Raw genomic sequence first — 10844 nt, forward strand, 5'->3', positions numbered from 1 at the left:
TAAAATCTCGCTATTTTGACTTTACAAGTTGATGACGTCACTGTGAAAGCCATCTATAGAAACGTTTGTTATTGTGTCGCGCGTTACGAGAATTTTGCAGCTAATCAAAAAGCAAGCATTTTTGTCAGCTATGTTATAAAAGAATTTGCTCATGCTTTTAGCTGTGCGTATATCGAGTTATGAATGCACTTGGAAAGTTTGGAGAGCACTCAAGAAGCTAGAGTTGCACTCGGCTATCGCCTCGTGCAACTCTTACGCATCTTTCGTGCTCTCCAAACTTCCCGCGTACATCCATAACTCGATATACGCACGCTAAGCATGAACAAATTCTTAAGCAGCATATTATGCTACTTTTTCCGAGAACAAGCTATCAAAGCCTAACAGCACGACTACCATACTACCTTGGAGCCTGGAACAGGCGACGGTTAGCCCGGCGTATGTGGTTAATCGAATTACGATGGTGCGGTTATCGAAAGTCTATCGAAGTTAATGGAATGATCAGTTTTGGAAGCAAGGACCAACGTTACAAAATAGAAGAACCGGATCCTAATAGAGGATCTAATCAGCTATGAAATTTTCTGAACAAAGGAAAGAAGCAAGTAGACTGATTTTACAATTAGGAATATATATGATATAAATATATAATAATGTAGTCGAAGGGCTGGATTATTTGGTCCAAGACATTTAATTGCTACTCAGCGTTTCATGCTTCAGCTCTTCGACTACATTATTATATATTTACAAGAGCCATAATAGGACAGAGAGGGACACTCAGGGCGTTGGCCGGGATATCTTAATCACAAAAATGTTATTTTTAGAACTATGCGGACCACGCGGAAACAGTTTCCGGTAAACTGATTGACTTCCGGAAGACTCGCTTTCACGATTCAGCGCGCGAAAGCGAGGCGGCGTCAACAAATAAAAAAATGGCGGCACAAGTGGAGGGACGATGTGGAGTTGATAAATTGTCCTTCTTCAACGAAGAACCTGCCATAGAAACTGGTTAAAACTTCAACACAAAAGGGTCCTTTACAAGCAACGGTAGAAATCGGTTAAAGCGACCCCGTGACCATCGTTTTTGTTTGAACAGCTGGAAAGAGGACAAGTAGCATTGCGGCCCGGATAAGCGTTACCGTTCAAGCGACCATGTGGACGTATTTTCTATGGAAAGAGGAAGAAAAAGAACGTATAAAGGTTTCCAGTATTTTTGTCAAGGACATGACCGGGAAGGCGGGAATCTTGTGGAACACACCTTTTCCTGCTTGACTGATATTTTGTTCCGCATTTCACATTGGACAATTAGCAATTATTCTTTATTGAACACGAGGTTAATAGAAGCGGAATATTCGCGGCGAGGTTAATATTCAGTAAACAATAGGTTTGATCTTTACAGAATTTTCAAACATTGCAAATCAAATAGGAAACAATAGCCTAATGGGTTACATGGAATCGCCAGAAGTTTAAATTCAGCTGTAAATTGTACTTCCAAACCTAAGAAGAAAAGTAGCGCTTTGACTCGCCAAGTTAGGGAAAAAGGTATTTTGTGCAGCTAATTTGTGTTGTTCTTCGTTAGTGCAGACAATGGTGGCCCGGTTGCTCGAGGTAAGGAGCCGTTTCTCTGTAGTTTTCTCGGTCCTGATTAATTTATAACTGAAATCTCGAGATTTCGTTAAGATTTGGTTTCATTTTTTCCTCATAAGTCAGTTGAATTTGATGTCGGGGGAAAATTTGTCTTTAAATGTTGAGTTTACACACCTCTTCTACTCGGGCGTTTAGACAACGGCTTAATATGCTGTTATCACAGTATATATACTGCAACATTTTAAGCCACTATCTACGGTCGGTATACTATTACTGGCATAAAATATTACATATATACCGACTAGCAAGTTAAGCCGTTAGTTAGTGGCTTAAAATATTACAGTATGCAATAAGTATGGTTGCAAATTAAGCCATTAGTTATTGGCTTAAAATGTAACAGTATGTAAAAAGTGTGGTTCCAAATTAAGCCATTAGTTATTGGCTTAAAATGTAACAGTATGTAAAAAGTGTGGTTCCAAATTAAGCCGTTAGTTATTGGCCTAAAAAGTTACAGTCTGTAAAAAATGTGGTTCCAAATTAAGCCATTAGTTACTGGCTTAAAATATTACAGTTTGTAATGAGTGTGGTTCCAAATTAAGCCATTAGTTATGGGCTTAAAATGTAACAGTATGTAAAAAAGTGTGGTCCCAGATTAAGCCGTTAGTTATCGGCTTAACATGTTACAGTATGTGGTTCCGAATTAAGCCATTAGTTATTGGCCTAAAAAGTTACAGTTTGTAAAAACTGTGGTTCCAAATTAAGCCATTAGTTATTGGCTTAAAATGTTACAGTATGTTATAATTGTGGTCCCAAATTAAGCCATTAGTTATTGGCTTAAAATGTTACAGTATGTAAAAAGTGTGGTCCCAATTTAAGCCGTTAGTTATTGGCCTAAAATGTTACAGTATGTAAAAAGTGTGGTCCCAAATTAAGCCCTTAGTTATCGGCCTAAAATGTTACATAATGGTAATTGAACTGAGTGGAGTGCAATTTGGTCTGAAATCATACGCGTGATTTCAAAATCGAACGAGCGCGCAGCGCGAGTTCGATTTGAAATCACAAGTATGATTTCAGACCAAAATTGCACGACACGAAGTTCAATTACCACTTTATTACATCCATTTTGAAATCGCAGGATTTAGTCAGTACTAACATTTTATTGATCGAGTAGCCGGTTTGTTAAAAAGCCAAAACAAAAAGGCTTTTACATCTCATTTTGTATTCGAAACAGAAATGATGCGATATAGAACAAAAATGGTGCGATTTAAAACAGAAATGATGCGATTTAGAACATGAATGACGCGATTTGGAATAGATGCGATTTAGAGCAAAAAATGGTGCGATTTAGGAATAAATCACACTGCTGAGAGCCAATCAGATTGCACAGATAACCAGTGATTTCAAAGTGGATGTAATAAAGTAGGTTATAAGTGTGGTTCCAAATTAAGCCGTTAGTTATCGGCTTAAAATGTTACAGTATGTAAAAAGTGTGGTCCCAAATTAAGCCATTAGTTATTGGCCTAAAAAGTTACAGTTTGTAAAAACTGTGGTTCCAAATTAAGCCATTAGTTATTGGCTTAAAATGTAACAGTATGTTATAAGTGTGGTTCCAAATTAAGCCGTTAGTTATTGGCCTAAAAAGTTACAGTTTGTAAAAACTGTGGTTCCAAATTAAGCCATTAGTTACTGGCTTAAAATATTACAGTTTGTAATGAGTGTGGTTCCAAATTAAGCCATTAGTTATTGGCTTAAAATGTTACAGTATGTTATAAGTGTGGTTCCAAATTAAGCCATTAGTTATTGGCTTAAAATGTTACAGTATGTAATAAGTGTGGTCCTAAATTAAGCCGTTAGTTATTGGCCTAAAATGTTACAGTATGTTATAAGTGTGGTTCCGAATTAAGCCATTAGTTATTGGCTTAAAATGTTACAGTTTGTAATGAGTGTGGTTCCAAATTAAGCCGTTAGTTATTGGCCTATCATAACGACATCTGCGTCGAAATCCGTAATCTGAAGATTCGAAAGAATGCTTGCTTAACATGAGCGAAATGAAACGTTTCATTAGTTTAGGTGCTTTGAGGGTAACGGCGGGGCGTTAATCAAAACAATTACAGTCAGTGTACTATTCCAATTTCTTTTCCAGTTTTGTGGAGTTGTTTATAAAACAGCAAATAGCCCCTTTCCTTCTTAATAACTTCCCAATCCGAGACCAAACCCTATCTCCTCATAGTATGTGTAAAAGTGCTACGCAGAGTAGAGGGAAATTCATTGGGTAATTACTCTTTACCATAAGTGACTCGGGTAAATTAAACCCTTCATAGTCCTCCCAAGCAAGAAAGAGACGCAATCACACATGTTATCTAGTGTTTATTACTTAGTAAAGTGGCTTCCCGACCCCCTCGCTTTGCTTAACTTCTGATGGGAAAAGTTTGCCAGAACAGCCTTTGCTTTGATGTGAGGTTTTTATAGGTCTTAAAAAAGTCACTACCAATTCACGAGCTCAACAACCTATCACGTCCATTTGGTCACGTGCTCCTGGTTTAAACCCTGGGAAAACACTGTCAAACTAAAAAGTCTGGGGGCGGCATTTGATTTCAGTCCAGGGCGAAATCGGGGTTGATTGTAATTTGTTTCGTTGATGTTCTTTCTTTAGCTCAAGAAACGTCCGCTCCGAATTGGTCATGCAGTCCCAAAACCACACAATAATAATTGTAACAATAATTCCCAAGGCGACCGGCCACGTAATGCGTGCTTACATCTTCAAATCCATTTGTGCAACATGAAATTAAAATTATCACACTGGTACGCTAAACCAAAAATCATCGCACAAGTTCGCCACACAAACAAACTCGGATATTCCCTAGAGATTTTCGCCTCGTGGTTTTATAACCCGATAAAACACTCTCGCTCGTTTATTGAACAGTACTTAACCGCTTGGCAGTCAGTTAACGCTCTCTAACCCTCTCCTACTTTTGTACAAACTGCGCTACTTATATCTCGCGCGAAGCCACATGCGACGCAGTGATTGGTCGAGGCCAGTTGCTATTCAAAGGGCGGTAACCTTTCAGTATCCTTTGACGGATTAGCTCCCATTCCCGGGTTGAACTAACTTTGTCTAGTTTCAATCTAGATTTAATGATTAACCGGACCTAGGTCTATGCAAAACCAACCGAGAGGTGTTTCAATACCAATCACCGCGCGTACTGGTCTTCGTTCGTTACCTGTAATAGTTGACTTGTAGCGTGCTATCAATTACAAGCTTGTCGGAACGTGATCTCATTTCGGAAGCGGTTCAAAAACGGTGAAAAGCTTATTATTGTTAGAGTTGTTTACCCCACACGTACTTATTCATGACGGTTCAACCCGCTACAATGACAATGTGTACGAAAGCCAGGTCTAAAACGCGGGTCACATTCCACGGGCCACAGGTACAGGTCACTGCTTTATTGGTTATTGATATCTAAGGCAAACAGTTTCACCTTGACGTAAAACACCAGTTTGGATAACGATTAGGGCTAGGAGACACTTTTGCGCTTGTTTATTTTTCTGTAGCACTGTGACCGGTATGTTGACCTGTGACCAGTGACCTGCGTTGTAGACCCGCCGGTGTATGAAGCGTTTGCCTGGTGCACTTCTTTGCTAAGTCAATCAGCGAATGGTCTGACACTATCTTTGATCAGGGTCAGCTAAAGCACTTGAATTACGGATCTAACAAACGTACATCCTTGCTATTTAAGTCTTCAATCCAATCCGACCACCCAGCAACGACTGTTCCGTCATCGTCAATTCTATCCTCAAATTTTACCAAGTACCCTTCATGTTTCCGGTATGGCACGATTTGTCCTTTGCACCATCCCCAGTACTTTGTCACCTTTCCTGATTTGTTCTTTTTATCATATTCAACTTCAATGACACGATTGATTAACGCTCTACCATTCGGCCTTCTTTTCTGACTGATTATATGGCGGCGCTTGTCTGGTGGACTTCATCTCCTGAATTCCCAATGCTTGTACGCTTTCGTTTACTTTTTGGTTTACAAGGTGATGCCCTATAAGAGGTTGTAACATTATCTTCGCAAACTGCTGTTTTCACCGCTTGCAGGCGATCCTCCAGGTAAATGTTTTCCATTAAAGTATGAAGAACGGTACAGCCTTCCTGCAATGATTGTCGGTTCAATGCCTCGACTGGATTGGTGGTACATGGTCCTTCTTTCCAATCTTTCTCTTCCATTTCCTTAAAGGCCCTTGTAAACATTGCTAGGTGATTCAACCGACACCACCACTTGCTCCAGTGCTTCAGTTTTGTCCAGTTATGGTTGTCAAGCTTGTCAAGTTCAGAACACAGGTCCGGTCGCACTCAATCAACTGTTTAGCGTCTTGCAGTTTCCTGGAGCCCAATAGTACATCCAAAATTAGGTAAATATTTTCTTTATCTCGTTCCTCTTCGATTTTGCGGGCTAAATTTTTGAAGATTCGAGTTTCATCCTCGCTTTGGCAAACCAACTTACAGACTCTATTCACTGATCGTTGCCAATGAACACTGCACCCCCGGATGACTTTCTTGGCCAGTTCTTCACCGAGAAATTCTTTCAGTCCTTTGTATTGTGCATCGTCGAAATCCACGAGTATAGACCTTAACTTTGCACCGTTCGAGAAATGAGCATGATCATGTGAAACCTTGTCGAAAATTGTGGTTATCGACTTGGCGTAAGTCTCACCATCTTGTCTACTGCACAGTACTCTTGCGACCGCGTTATACACGCACGTTTGATCGTTGAAAGTTACGATGTTAAGAAGGTATGAAAAAAAGTCGTTGCCTGTGTAAGTCACATCCATGAATAAATCTTCTGCTCTACTCAAAAGAGTTGATTGAAATGGCGACATAAAAAACGCGTACTTCCTGGCAGGCGTAAAAATATACTCAGATCCTTCCATCTGATACTGTCCCATCATTTTGTTGACTTTTTCGCTTATGTTCATGCTTTCATCATATAACTGGTTACCTTCCACTTTTTTTTTAAATCGGGATCTTCAGATTACGGATTTCGTCGTAGATGTCGTTATGATAGGCCAATAACAACAACAACACACAATGTAACACTTTACGCCAACAACTAACGAATTAATTTGGAACCACACAGTGCATACTGTAATATTTTAAGCCGATAACTAACGGCTTAATTTGGAACCACACTTATAACATACTGTAACATTTTAGGCCAATAACTAACGGCTTAATTTGGGACCACACTTTTCACATACTGTAACATTTTAAGCCGATAACTAACGGCTTAATTTGGGACCACACTTTTTACATACTGTAACATTTTAGGCCAATAACTAACGGCTTAATTTGGAACCACACTTATAACCTACTGTAACATTTTAGGCCGATAACTAACGGCTTAATTTCGGACCACACTTTTTACATACTGTAACATTTTAAGCCGATAACTAACGGCTTAATTTGGGACCACACTTTTTACATACTGTAACATTTTAAGCCGATAACTAACGGCTTAATTTGGGACCACACTTTTTACATACTGTAACATTTTAAGCCAATAACTAATGGCTTAATTTGGGACCACAATTATAACATACTGTAACATTTTAGGCCAATAACTAACGGCTTAATTTCGGACCACACTTTTTACATACTGTAACATTTTAAGCCGATAACTAACGGCTTAATTTGGGACCACACTTTTTACATACTGTAACATTTTAAGCCAATAACTAATGGCTTAATTCGGAACCACACTTATAACCTACTGTAACATTTTAAGCCGATAACTAACGGCTTAATTTGGGACCACACTTTTTACATACTGTAACATTTTAAGCCAATAACTAATGGCTTAATTCGGAACCACACTTATAACCTACTGTAACATTTTAAGCCGATAACTAACGGCTTAATTTGGGACTACACTTTTTACATACTGTAACATTTTAAGCCAATAAGTAACGGCTTAACTTGTTAGTCGGTATATGTGTAATATTTAGGCCAGTAATGGCATACCGACCTTAGTTAGTGGCTTAAAATGTGGCAGTATATATACTGCATTAATAGCATAATATGTGAAAAGATGTACTGCCTACCCTGAAACCGATTTTCGCTTAAAAAAGCTTTATTTGTGTAAGGTTATTCGTGTTTTTCATTTTGCAAACGGTGTTGAAATAAATTCGACAGTATGATAATCTCATCTGGAGTTTATTTGCTTTCTGTGGTTTTACCAAGCCTCATAGTTTTCTCATACACCTGTAATAATTAACCTTTACAGATCCTGCACCACAATGTATAGGTAAGATTTCCATACAACCCCAAACATTTGTTATGTGTGTTAAATAATATAAGCTTGCTGCATGGATAACAAATGTAGAGGTTTGGATGCACATTGGACCTTTTGATGTTGTGTTTGCCACTTATAGATCCAGCAAGTTTTGTCTACTTTTTAGGCACTCATGGTTTTAGGTGTCCACTGCTGAATGTAGTCTTTTCTTTTTTTCTCTATAGAAAGCACTCAGAAGTGTTAAGAATATAAACTACTGCAATACGTTCAAGCTCTGTATAGCTTCTTGTTTATAATTATAATGTCTTATTTCTTGTACCTCCCCTCCTCAGTGAAAGGCTAATTAACTCATTTTCTACATTGTATGGTGAAACCTGTATTATGCAGACCCCATATGAAGCAGACACCCTGTATTCAGCAGTCAAATAGCTCAAAATGTGGCAAAACGTTTCTTTCTATGATTTAAGAAAAACAAACCTGTATTTAGTGGATATCTCTGATAAGCAGAAAGCAGCAAATTTTGTGTGGATGTCTGCCTAATTCTAATTATACAAGTTTTTCTTTTTTATTTATAACAAGCTCATATGCATAAAAATAGATGGTAAAAAGAAGGATGAGTGAGGGTGCAAAGAGAGAAGAACTGAGTCCTTATGCCAGGCTGGCTCCCCCCTGAAGGTATAATATAAAATACTACATGTAAAGGTTTCATAAAACTGGTACATCATTTTTATGTTGTATGTCTTTTACACTGTGAGCAGTCTCTCTTCAGCTCAAAAATCTGTAAGCGAGAGTATTTGAGCAGCGAAGTCCCGTGAGTTGTGAGGGTGCAAATTCGAATATGCTGCTCAAATACTCTCCCTTACAGATTCTCGAGCAAAAGAGAGACTGCTTGCAGTCTATATGTCTTTCAGTATCTGCAAACTTTTCTGTTGTTTTCTGACAGGTTGAATTAAAGGAACAATACTACTAGCAATCATGAATTATCTTTTAAGATGTCTGGATGACCTTGCCACGGAATTAATAGTGGGGAAAATAATGTGCAGGCTTGACAAACAGTGCAAGTTCTATATTTTGGGGCAAGGGAGCACTTATTTATTTATTCATTACTTATTTTTTATACTTTTGTTAAACTATGTGGCTGCCAAAGCATTTGGGATTTGAAATTTGAGGAGTACTGGGAAGAGTGTGACCAACTGAGTGACACACATGTTATTGTACACAATACATTAATATTAATTTGTCTACCTCTAGATGCTTTCCTTGACGTTGCCTCTTTCAAGCCATGGCATGAATAGATACATTGATTCAGTCACACACACTGTTTTATTGTTCCAGAATGTCTCCCTCAATGCAACCCATGCAGATGCATGAATTGATTAACTCACCAATAAAAGAAACTTGACCTAATTAAGAGGTCAAGGTGTGACCAAAGGAAGTTCTTATTGATTTTTATTTTAATTTGATACTGCCATTTTTAACTTAAAGCCTTCCTCAATGAAGGTCATATGCTCACCTATACTGATCAGCTTAACTGATAATAACAGCCTAAATCTCCTGTGATATCTTAGTGGTTGCACGAGGCCTACCCTGATCAATCATAATGTGCAGGCCAACATGTGAGTTTCTTAGATTATTTAAAGGGAAAGATTGGGGTGTCACGGTGCAGGATGCCTTAAAAGCAAAAGATTACACAAACTTGCTCTGCCTGCAGACTCGGCTTTAAGAGCATTAGAATGCAACATTAATATTAATAAAGTCAATGTTTAAACATGTTGAAATGCAAAAAGGTGCTCACTTTACTATTGTCTGTAATACTTCTGATTCGTTTAGGCAGCAAAATTCAAGAAAACTTTGCAAAGCAGCATGTATATGAATCCTTATAACAAATTCTTATGAGTCTGAATAAAACAGATATCCCATGTCAGGAACTTAAAATTAATGTAAAGTTTTCTTCAGTTGGCTATTGTTTGCAGCTCTTATGATTGGTTGAAACCTTTTAACCCAAAGAAAATACCCCTTAAAATGGGTATGGATGCATTTATTTTTGAAAACATTGTTTTTCTGAAAATATGGTTAGAAACTTTTCAAACACACTGAGCTATTCATCTGCTTAACATAGGATGTAACTTTTAATATGGAGTCGGCTTAAATATACAGGTTTCGCCGTACACTATAGAAAAAGAGTAATTAGGTTTGTATTTTTTTTCTGTGTGGAAGGGGGGTATAAAAAATAAGACACAACTCAGCAAGAAGCTATACACAGTTTGAACTTATTGCAGTAGTTTTTATTCTTCATACTTTTGAGAGCTTTCTACAATGAAAAAAAAAACACTACATTCAGCAGCCAACACCTAAAACCATAAGTGCTTACTAAAATAGAGAAAACTTGCTGGATCAATAAGTGGCAAACACAACATCAAAAGGTCCTATGCATTCATGAATGCCTGAAGCTTGAATTATGCTGTGGTACGATTTGCAGTCAAACCCCTACATTTATTATACATGCAGCAAGCTTATATTATTTAACACACATAACAAATGTTTGGGGTTGTATGGAAATCTTACCTACATATTTTGGTGCAGGATCTGTAAAGGTTAATTATTACAGGTCTATGAGGAGAATATGAGGCTTGGTAAAACCACATAAAGTAAATAAACTCCAGATGAGATTATCATACTGTCGTATTTATTTCAACACCGTTTGCAACATGAAAAAACACAAATAACCTTACACAAATAAAGCTTTTACAAGCAAAAATAGTTTTCAGGATACACACTCAGTGGTCTTTGTAGTGTTTTAGACTCGCGAGTAACTAATGCGTTAGATCGGTGTTTTGCCAGTCTTTTTTAGAGTAAGAACCTTTCAGAATTCGGCAAAGTCCTAGGGTCCATTTTTTCGCTCGATGGAATGTTGACAATTACAGTTTAATTGAATAGAAGAGATGGTTTTGTAAACTCAACGTTTCCT

General features: G+C 37.8%; 1 long non-coding RNA gene across 1 annotated transcript; it reads left to right on the forward strand.

The window, feature by feature from the left end:
- The first annotated feature begins 1513 nt into the window (after positions 1 to 1513).
- LOC140927084 (uncharacterized) lies at positions 1514 to 9382 on the forward strand. The gene is made up of 3 exons (XR_012164522.1): positions 1514 to 1602; positions 8475 to 8551; positions 9128 to 9382. It is a non-coding gene; the product is annotated as an uncharacterized lncRNA (long non-coding RNA).
- The last annotated feature ends 1462 nt before the right edge of the window (positions 9383 to 10844 follow it).

The sequence above is a fragment of the Porites lutea genome, chromosome 2, assembly GCF_958299795.1.
Source record: "Porites lutea chromosome 2, jaPorLute2.1, whole genome shotgun sequence".
NCBI classification, from domain to species: Eukaryota; Metazoa; Cnidaria; class Anthozoa; order Scleractinia; family Poritidae; genus Porites; species Porites lutea.